Here is a 10693-nt window from a genome sequence, read left to right as displayed (position 1 = left end):
TGAGCAGTTGTATGCTGACAAATTGAACAAACTAGAAATAGATAAATTCATAGAAACACACAACCTACCAAGATTGAATCATGAATAGAAAATATTAACGTATCAATAACTAGTAAGAATATTGAATCAGAAATCAAAAACCTCCCAACAAACATAAGCCCAGTAAGAAGGAGGCAAAGCGGCTGGGCGCAGTGGCTCATGCCTGTAATCCCAGCACTTTGGGAGGCTGAGGCGAGTGGATCACTTGAGGTCAGGAGTTCAAGCCCAGCCTGGCCAACATGGTGAAACCCCATCTCTACTAAAAATACAAAAATTTGCTGGGTGTGGTCATGTGCACCTGTAATCCCAGCTATTCGGCAGTCTGAGGCAGGAGAATCACTTGAACCTGGGAGTCAGAGGTTGCAGTGAGCCGAGATCATGCCACTGCACTCCAATCTGGCAACAAGAGTGAAACTCCATCTCAAAAAAGAAGAAGGAGGAGGAGGAGGAGGAGCAAGATGGTTAAACAGAAGCCTCCATTGATTGTTTTCCCCACAGAAACACCAAATTGAACAACTATCCACACAATAAAAGCCCCTTCATAAGAATCAATCATCAGGTGAGTGATCACAGTACCTGGTTTTAACTTCATATCACTGATAGAGGCCCAGAAGAGGGTAAGAAAGGCAGTCGTCAATTGTAGACACTATGTCTCTCCCATCCCCTGGTAGTGACAGTATGGTGTGGAGAGAGAATCTGTGCACTTGGGAAAAGGAGAGTGCAGTGATTGTGAGACTTACATTAGAACTCAGTGCTGTCCTGTCACAGTGGAAAGCAACAGTGGGCACAACTCAGCTGGCACCCATGGAGGGAGCATTTAGACCAGCCCTAGCCAGAAGGGAATCACCCATCCCAGTGGTTGGAACCAAAATTCTGGCAAGCCCCACCATGATGGGATAAACTGCTCTAGCATCCTAAATAAACTTGAATGACAGTCTAGGCCACAACACCAGGCAGTGCAGCTTGCAGCTCCAGGAGAGACTCCCTCCCTCGGCTTAAAGAGAGGAGAGGAAAGAGTAAAGAGGGCTTTGTTTTGCAACTTAGATATGAGCTCAGCCACAGTAGGAAAGGGCACTGGGCAGAGTCCTGAGGCCTCCATTCCAGGCCCTGGCTACCAGATGACATTTCTAGACACACCCTGGGCCAGAAGGGAACTGCTGCCTTGAAGGGAAGGACCTAGTCCTAGCAAGATTAATCACCTGCTAACTGAAGAGCCCTTGGGCTCTGAATAATCAGTAGTGATATCCAGGTAATACTTGCCATGGACTTTGGGTGAGACTCGGAAATATGCTGGCTTCAGACACAACCCAGCACATTCCAGGCTGTGGTGGTTATAGGGAGTGTATTAGTCCATTCTCACATTGCTATAAATAACTGAGTCTGGGTAGTTTATAAAGAAGAGAAGTTTAATTGTCTCATGGTTCTGCAGGCTGTACAGGAAGCATGATGCTAGCCATCTGCTCGGCTTCTGGGGAAGCCTCAGGAAACTTAAAAACATGGCAGAAGGCAAAGGAGGAGCCAGCACTTCTCACATGGCAAGAGCAGGAGGAAGAGGGGAGGGGAGAGGTGCTACCCACTTTTAAACAACCAGATCTCATGAGAACTCTATCACAAGAATGGCACTGGGGGGATGGTGCTACACCATTAGAAATCACCCCAATGTTCCAGTCACCTCCCACCAGGCCTCACCTCCAACATTGGGGATTACATTTCAACATGAGATTTGGGTGGGAACACAGATCCAAACCATGTCATTCTGCCCCTGGCCCCTCCAAAATGTCATGTCCTTCTCACATTTCAAAATACAATCATGCCTTCCCAACAGTCCCCCAAAGTGTTAACTCATTTCAGCATTGACTCAAAAGTCCACAGTCCAAAGTCTCATCTGAGACAAGGCAAGTCCCTTCTGCCTATGAGCCTGTAAAATAAAAAACAAGTTAGTTACTCCCAAGAAACAATGAGGCTACAGGCATTGGATAAATACTGTCATCTCAAAAGGGAAAAATCAGCCAAAAAAAATGGGGGCTATAGGCTCCATGCAAGTCCAAAACTTAGCCGGGCAGTCATTAAATCTTAAAGCTCCAAAGTAATCTCCTTTGACTCCATGTCTTGCATCCAGGGCATAGTGGTGCAAGGGCTGGGCTCCCAAGACCTTGGGCAGCTCCACCCCTGAGGCTTTGCAGGGTACAGTCCACACAGCTGCTTTAATGGGCTGGCATTGAGTATCTGCAGCTTTTCCAGGCACATGGTGCAAGCTGTCGGTAGATCTACCATTCTGGGGTCTAGAAGATGATGGCCCCCTTCTCACAGCTCCACTATGCAGTGCCCTAGTGGGGACTCTGTGTGGGGGCTCCAACCCCACATTTCCCCACTGCACTACCCTAGCAAAGGCTCTCCATGAGGGCTCTGCCTCTGCAGCAGGCTTCTGCCTGGACACCCAGGCTTTTCCAAACATCCTCTGAAATCTAGAGGGAGCCTCCTAAGCCTGAATTCTTGTACTGTGCACACCTGAAGGCTTAACACCATGTGGAAGCCACCAAGGCTTATGGCTTGCACCCTCTGGCGCAGCAGTCCAAGCTGTATCCGGGGCCCTCTTAGCTATGGCTGGAGCTGGAGCAGCTGGAATGGAAGGAGCAGTGTCCCAAGGCTGCACAGAGCACCAGACCCCTGTGCCTGGCCCATGACACTATTCTTCTCTCCTAGGTCTCTGGACCTGTGATAAGCAGTGCTACCGCAAAGGACTCTGAAATTCCTTGGAGGTCTTTTTCCCATTGTCTTGGCTATCAGCATTTGCTTTCCTTTTAGTTATGCAAATTTCTGTAACCTGCTTGAGTTCCTTCCCTGAAAATGGCTTTCATTTTCTACCACATGGCCAGGCTGCTGATTTTCCAAACTTTTATGCTCTGCTTCCCTTTTAAATATAAGTTCCAGTTTTACATTATTTGTTTGCTTACACATTTGAACATAGGTTGTTAGAAGCAGCCAGGTCAAATCTTGAATGCTTTGCTGCTTATAAATTTATTCTGCCAGATACCCTAAATCATCACTCTCAAGCTCAAAGTTCCATAGATCCCTAGAGCAGGGGCACAATGCCTCCAAGTTCTTTGCAAAGCATAACAAAAATGACCATTGCTCCAGTTCTCAATAAGTTCCTCATCTCCATCTGAATCCTCCTCAACCTGGCCTTCATTGTCCATATCTCTATCAGCATTTCGGTCACAACAATTTAACAAGTCTCTACGAAGTTCCAAATTCTCCTTCATCCTCCTATCTTCTTCTGAGCTCTCCACACTTCTAACCTCTGCCTATTACCAGCAGCAGTTCCAAAGTTGCTTCCGCATTTTCAGGAATCTTTATAGAAATGTCCCACTCCTTGGTACAAATTTTCTGTATTAGTCAGTTCTTACACTGCAATAAAGAAATACCAGAGACTGGGTAATTTACAAAGAAAAAGAGGTTTAATTGGCTCATATTTCCACAGGTTGTACAGGAAGCATGATGCCGGTCATCTGCTCGGCTTCTGGGGAGGCCTCAGGAAACTTAAAATAATGGCAGAAGGTGAAGGGGGAGCCAGCGCTTCTCACATGGCTGGAGCAGGAAGAAGAGAGAGAGAGAGGGGAGGTGCTACACAATTTTAAATAACCAATTCTCAAGAGAACTCTATCAAGAAGAGCACTAGGGAGATGGTGCTAAACCATTAGAAACTACCCTCATGTTCCAATCACCTCCCACTAGGTCTCACCTGCAACACTGGGGATTACAACTCAACATGAAACTTGGGTGGGGACACAGATACAAGCTGTATCAGCGAGACACTCCTTCTGTTTGAGAAAAGAGGAAATGAGTAAAGGGGACTTCGGCTCTCTTGCAGCTTAGGTGCCAGCTCAGCCACACACCAAGAGCCTGCTTGGGGTCCCTGATTTTAGGCTGTGATTCTGGGATGGCATTTCTGGACCTGCCCTGGGCCTGAGGGGAGCCCACTGCCATGAAGGGAGAATCTCAGGCCTGGACACATTTACCATAAACTGACTGAAGAACTCTTAGGCCTTCGGTGAACTTAAGTGGAAGCCAGGGAGTACTAGCCACAGGCCTGAGGTGGTGGTGGCCATGGAGAGAGAGTTCTCTGCTTGTGGAATGGGGAGGAAAGAGTGGGAGGGACTTTGTCTTGTGGTTGGAGTGCGAACTCAGCTGCAGTAGAATGGAGAACCAGATAGATTCCTAAAGTTTCTGACTCCAGGCCCTGGCTCCCAAACAGCATCTCTGGACCCAACAGTGGTAGCAATGCAGTGGTTATTGTGGGCCTTGGGCAAGACTCAGTACCATGCTGGCTTCAGGTCTGACCCAGAAGATTCAATGGTGGTGGTCACAGGGGTACTTGTATCACTCTTCCCCTAGCTCCAACCAGCTCAGCACAAACAAAGAGAGATTCCATTTGTTTGGGAGAAAGTAAGGGAATAGAACAAAAGTCTCCACCTGGTAATCCAAAGAATTCTTCAGAATCGTATCCGAGACCACTAAGGTGGTACCTTTATGAGGCTACAAGAACCACAGCATTACTGGGCTTACAGTGCTTCCTAATGTAAATATGGCTGCAGAGACCAAAAACATAGATTAAAACCCTCAAATTTCTTTCAATATCTGGAAAGCCTTCCCAAGAAAAACAGGTACAAATAAGCCCAGACTGTGAAGATGATGATAGATATTAACTCTTCAATGCCCACACACCAATGAACATCCAAAAGCATCAAGACCATCTAGGAAAACATAACCTCACCAAACAAACTAAATAAGGCACCAGGGACCAATTCTGGAGAAACAGAAATATGTGACTATTCAGACAGAGAATTCAAAATAACTGTGTTGAGGGAAGTCAAAGAAATTCAAGATAACATAGATAAGGAATTCAAAATCCTATCAGGTAAATTTAACAAAGAGATTGAAATAATTAAAAAAGAATCAAGCAGAAATTCTGGAGCTAAAAAATGCAACTGGTGTGCTGAAGAATGCATCATAGTCTTTTAATAGCAGAATTGATCAAGCAGAAGAAAGAATTAGTGAGCTTGAAGATGGGCTATTTGAAAATACACAGTCAGAGGAGACAAAAGAAAAAAGAATGAAAAAGAATGAAGCATGCCTACAAGATCTAGAAAGTAACCTCAAAAGGGCAAACCTAGAAGTTATTGGCCTTAAAGAAGAGGTAAAGAGAAAGACGGGTAGAAAAATTATTCAAAGGGGTAATAGCAGAGAAATTTCCAAATTTATTGAAAGAGATCAGTATTCAAGTACAAGAAGGTTATAGAACACCAAGCAGATTTAACCCAAAGAAGACTACCTCAAAATATTTAATAAACAAACTCCCAAAGGTCAGGAATAAAGAAAGGATCCTAAAAGCAGCAAGAGAAAATAAACAAATAACATACCATGGAGCTCCAATATATCTGGCAGCAGATTTTCCAGTGGAAGTCTTACAGGCCAGGAGAGAGTAGCATGACATATTTAAAGTGCTGAAGGACCAAAACATTTACCCCACAATAGTGTATCTGGTGAAAACGTCCTTCAGACATGAAGGAGAAATGAAGACTTCTGAGACAAAAAAAGTCTGAAGGATATCATCAACATGAGATGTGCCCCATAAGAAATGCAAAAGAGAGTTCTTCAATCTAAAAGATAAGGCTGTTAATGAGCAATAAGCATTCATCTGAAGGTACAAAACTCACTGGTAATAGTAAGTACACAGAAAAACACAGAATGGTATCAGCCTGTAATTGAGGTGTGTAAACAACTCATATCTTGAGTAGAAAGACTAAATGATGAACTGAAGAAAAATAATAACCACAAAAACTTTTCAAGACATAAACAGTACAAGATATAGGCCGGGTATATTGGCTCACGTCTGTAATCCCAGCACTTTGGGAGGCTGAGGCAGGCGAATCACAAGGTCAGGAGTTCAAGACCAGCCTGGCCAACACGGTGAAACCCTGTCTCTACCAAAAATACAAAAACAAATTAGCTGGGCATGGTGGCACGTGCCTGTAATCCCAGCTACTCAGGAGCCTGAGGCAGGGGAATTGCTTGAACCAGGACCCAGGAGGCGGAGCTTGCAGTGAACCAAGATCACGCCACTGTGCTCCAGCCTGGGCTACAGAGCAAGACTCTGTCTCAAAAAAAATATATATATACACACATATATATGTGTGTGTGTATATATATATATACACACACACACAATAAAGTTAAAAACAGGGAGACAAAATTAAAGTGTAGGGTTTTCATTAGTTTTTTCTTTTTTAGTGAGAATGGAAAATGACAAGGATGCTCACTTTCAGCACTGTTATGGTACTGGAAGTCCTGGCTAGTGCAATCAGAGAAGACAAAGAAATAAAGGCATCCAAACTGGAAAGGGAGAGGTCAAATTTTTATTATTATTATTATTTTTTGAGATGGAATCTTGCTCTGTCGCCCATGCTGGAGTGCAGTGGCACAATCTTGGCTCACTGCAAGCTCCGCCTCCCGGGTTTACGCCATTCTCCTGCCTCAGCCTCCCAAGTAGCTGGGACTACAGGTGCCCGCCACCATGCCTGGCTAATTTTTTGTATTTTTAGTAGAGACAGGGTTTCACCGTATTAGCCAGGATGGTCTTGATCTCCTGACCTCATGATCCACCTGCCTTGGCCTCCCAAAGTGCTAGGATTAAAGGTGTGAGCCACCGCGCCCAGGAGGTCAAATTATTCTTGTTCACACTATGCAATTAGTGTTATGTTGTCATCAGTTTAAAATAGTGGGTTACAAGGTATTATTGGCAAGCTTCATGGTAACCTCAAATCAAAATACATACTACAGATACATTAAAAATAAAAAGCAAAAAATTAAATCAGACCACCTGAGAAAATCACCTTCACTAAAAGGAATATAGGAAGGAAGTCAAGAAGGAAGAGAAGACCGCAAAACCACCAGAAAACAAATAGCAAAAGTCCTTATTTATCAATAATAGCATCAAATGTAAACGAACTAAAATCTCCAATCAAAATACATAGAGTGGCTGAATGGATGAAAAAATAAGACCTAATGATCTGTTGCCTACAACAAACATACTTCACCTATAAAGACACACATAGTCTGAAAATGAAGGGATAGAAAAAGATATACCATAGTTCACATTAAAATGTAAACCAAAAAAGAGCAGGAGTAGCTATATTTATATCAGACACAATAGATTTCAAGACAAAAACTTTATGAAGAGACAAGGAACGTCACTATAAGTGGTCAACTCAGCAAGAGAATATAACAATTTTAAATATATATACACCTGTGCACCCAATACTGCAGCACCCAGATATATAAAGCAGATATTATTAGAGCTAAAGAGAGAGATAAGTCCCAATACAATAATAGATGGAGACTTCAGCACCCCACTTTCAGCATTGGACAGATCTTCCAGACAGAAAATCAACAAGGAAACATTGGATTTAATCTGTACTATAGACCAAAGGGACCTAATAGATATTTACAGGACATTCCATCCAATGGCTGCAGAATACACATTCTTCTCCTCACCACATGGATCATTCTCAAGGATAGACCATATGTTAGGCCATGAAACAGTCTTAAAACATTTTAAAAAATTGAAATTATAGCTATTTTCTGTGGTGCCTCAGAGGTGTTCAGCTGCTTCAAGATGAAGCTGAACATCTCCTTCCCAGTCACCTGCTGCCAGAAACTCATTGAAGTGGATGATGAACGCAAACTTCATACTTTTTATGAGAAGCGTATGGCTACAGAAGTTGCTGCTGATGCTCTGGGTGAAGAATGAAAGAGTTACATGGTCCAAATCAGTGGTGGAAATGACTAACAATGTTCCCCCATGAAACAGTGTGTCTTTACCCGTGGCCGTGTCCGCCTGCTACTGAGTGAGGGGCATTCCTGTTACAGACCAAGGATAACTGGAGACAGAAAGAGAAAATCATTTCTTGGATGCCAATCTGAGCGTTCTCATCTTGGTTATTGTAAAAAAAAAAAAAAAAAAAAAAAAGAGGAGAGAAGGATATTCCTGGACTGACTGATACTATGGTGCCTCATCACCTGGGGCCCAAAAGAGCTAGCAGAATCCGCAAACTTCTCAATCTCTCTAAAGGTGATGTTTGCCAGTATGTTGTAAGAAAGCCCTTAAACAAAGAAGGTAAGAAACCTAGGACCAAAGCACCCAAGATTCAGTATCTTGTTAATCCATGTGCCCTGCAACACAAACAGTGGCGTATTGCTCTGAAGAATCAGGGTACTAAGAAAAATAAGGAAGAGACTGCAGAATATGCTAAACTTTTGGCCAAGAGAATGAAGGAGGCTAAAGAGAAGCACCAAGAACAAATTGCGAAGAGACACAGACTTTCTTCTCTGCAAGCTTCTACTTCTAAGCCTGAATCCAGTCAGAAATAAAATTTTTTGAGTAACAAGTAAATAAGATCAGACTCAAAAAAATGAAATTATATCAAATATCTTCTCTGACCACAATGAAATAAAATAGAAATCAATAGCAAGAGGAATTTTGAAAACTGTGCAAACACATGGAAATTAAACTATATTCTCCTAAATGACCAGTGGATCAATGAAGAAACTAACAAAGAGATTGAAAAAAAAAATTCTTGAAATAAACCATAATGGAAACACGACATACCAAAACACATGGGACATGACAAAAACAGTACTAAGAGGGAAGTTTACAGCTACATCAAAAGTTTGTGTCTACATCAAAAAAAGAAAATTTCAAACAAAAAATTTAATGGTACATTTTAAAGAACTAGAAAAGCAAGAGCAAACCAAACCCATAGTTAGTAGAAGAAATAATAAACATCAGAGCAGAAATAAATGAAACTGAATCAAAAAAAACAAAAGATCAACAAAACAAAAAGTTGGTTTTTTGAAAAGATAAATAAAATTGACAAACCTTTAGCCAGACTAAGAAAAAAAGAGAGAGAAGACCAAAATAAATAAAATCATGGATGAAGAAGAAGACATTATAATCAATAGTGCAGAAATTAAAAGGGTCATTATGGGCTACTATGAGCAACTATATGCCAACAAATTGGAAAACCTAGAAGAAATGGATAAATTCCTAGACACATACAACCTACCAATATTGAATCAGAAAGAATTCCAAAACCTGAACAGATCAATAGCAACTAACAAAATCAGAACCATAATAAAAAGTCTCCCAGCAAAGAAAACCCTGGAACCCAATGGTTTCACTGCTGAATTTTACCATTTAAAGAAGAATTAAACCAATCATACTCAAACTATTCTGAAAAACAGAGGAGGAGGGAATACTCCCAATCCTGTTCTATGAGGTCAGTATTACCCTGATATCAAAATCAGGCACCGGGGGGAGGAGCCAAGATGGCCGAATAGGAACAGCTCCGGTCTACAGCTCCCAGCGCGAGCGTCGCAGAAGACGGGTGATTTCTGCATTTCCATCTGAGGTACCGTGTTCATCTCACTAGGGAGTGCCAGACAGTGGGCGCAGGTCAGTGGGTGAGTGCACCGTGCACCAGCCGAAGCAGGGGTGAGGCATTGCCTCACTCGGGAAGCGCAAGGGGTCAGGGAGTTCCATTTCCAGGGGTGACAGACGGCACCTGGAAAATCGGGACACTCCCACCCGAATACTGTGCCTTTCCGACGGGCTTAGGAAACGGTGCCCCAGGAGAGTATAGCCCACACCTGGCTCAGAGGGTCCTACGCCCATGGAGTCTCGCTGATTGCTAGCACAGCAGTCTGAGATCAAACAGCAAGTCGGCAGCGAGGCTGGGGGAGGGGCGCCCGCCATTGCCCAGGCTCGCTTAGGTAAACAAAGCAGCCAGGAAGCTTGAACTGGGCAGAGCTCACCACAGCTCAAGGAGGCCTGCCTGCCTCTGTAGGCTCCACCTCTGGGGGCAGGGCACGGACAAACAAAAAGACAGCAGTAACCTCTGCAGACTTAAATGTCCCTGTCTGACAGCTTTGAGGAGAGCAGTGGTTCTCCCAGCACCCAGCTGGAGATCTGAGAACGGGCTGACTGCCTCCTCAAGTGGGTCCCTGACCCCTGACCCCCGAGCAGCCTAACTGGGAGGCACCCCCCCGCAGGGGCAGACTGACACCTCACACGGCCGGCCAGGTACTCCAACAGACCTGCAGCTGAGGGTCCTTTCTGTTAGAAGGAAAACTAACAGAAAGGACATCCACACCAAAAACCCATCTGTACATCACCATCATCAAGACCAAAAGTAGATAAAACCACAAAGATGGGGAAAAAACAGAGCAGAAAAACTGGAAACTCTAAAAAGCAGAGTACCTCTCCTCCTCCAAAGGAACGCAGTTCCTCACCAGCAACGGAACAAAGCTGGACGGAGAATGACTTTGACGAGCTGAGAGAAGAAGGCTTCAGACGATCAAATTACTCCGAGCTACGGGAGGATATTCAAACCAAAGGCAAAGAAGTTGAAAACTTTGAAAAAAATTTAGAAGAATGTATAACTAGAATAACCAATACAGAGAAGTGCTTAAAGGAGCTGATGGAGCTGAAAACCAAGGCTCGAGAACTACGTGAAGAATGCAGAAGCCTAAGGAGCCGATGCAATCAAATGGAAGAAAGGGTATCAGCCCTGGAAGATGAAATGAATGAAATGAA

The 10693-nt window shown here is 43.5% G+C and overlaps 1 pseudogene; it reads left to right on the top strand.

The window, feature by feature from the left end:
- The first annotated feature begins 7703 nt into the window (after window positions 1-7703).
- Window positions 7704-8469, top strand: LOC129024867 (small ribosomal subunit protein eS6-like; annotated as a pseudogene).
- Window positions 8470-10693: the final 2224 nt, after the last annotated feature.

This window comes from Pongo pygmaeus, chromosome X, assembly GCF_028885625.2.
Source record: "Pongo pygmaeus isolate AG05252 chromosome X, NHGRI_mPonPyg2-v2.0_pri, whole genome shotgun sequence".
NCBI classification, from domain to species: domain Eukaryota; kingdom Metazoa; phylum Chordata; class Mammalia; order Primates; family Hominidae; genus Pongo; species Pongo pygmaeus.
The sequence above is the reverse complement of the archived record's forward strand: the minus strand, read 5'-3'. Positions and strand labels throughout refer to the sequence as shown.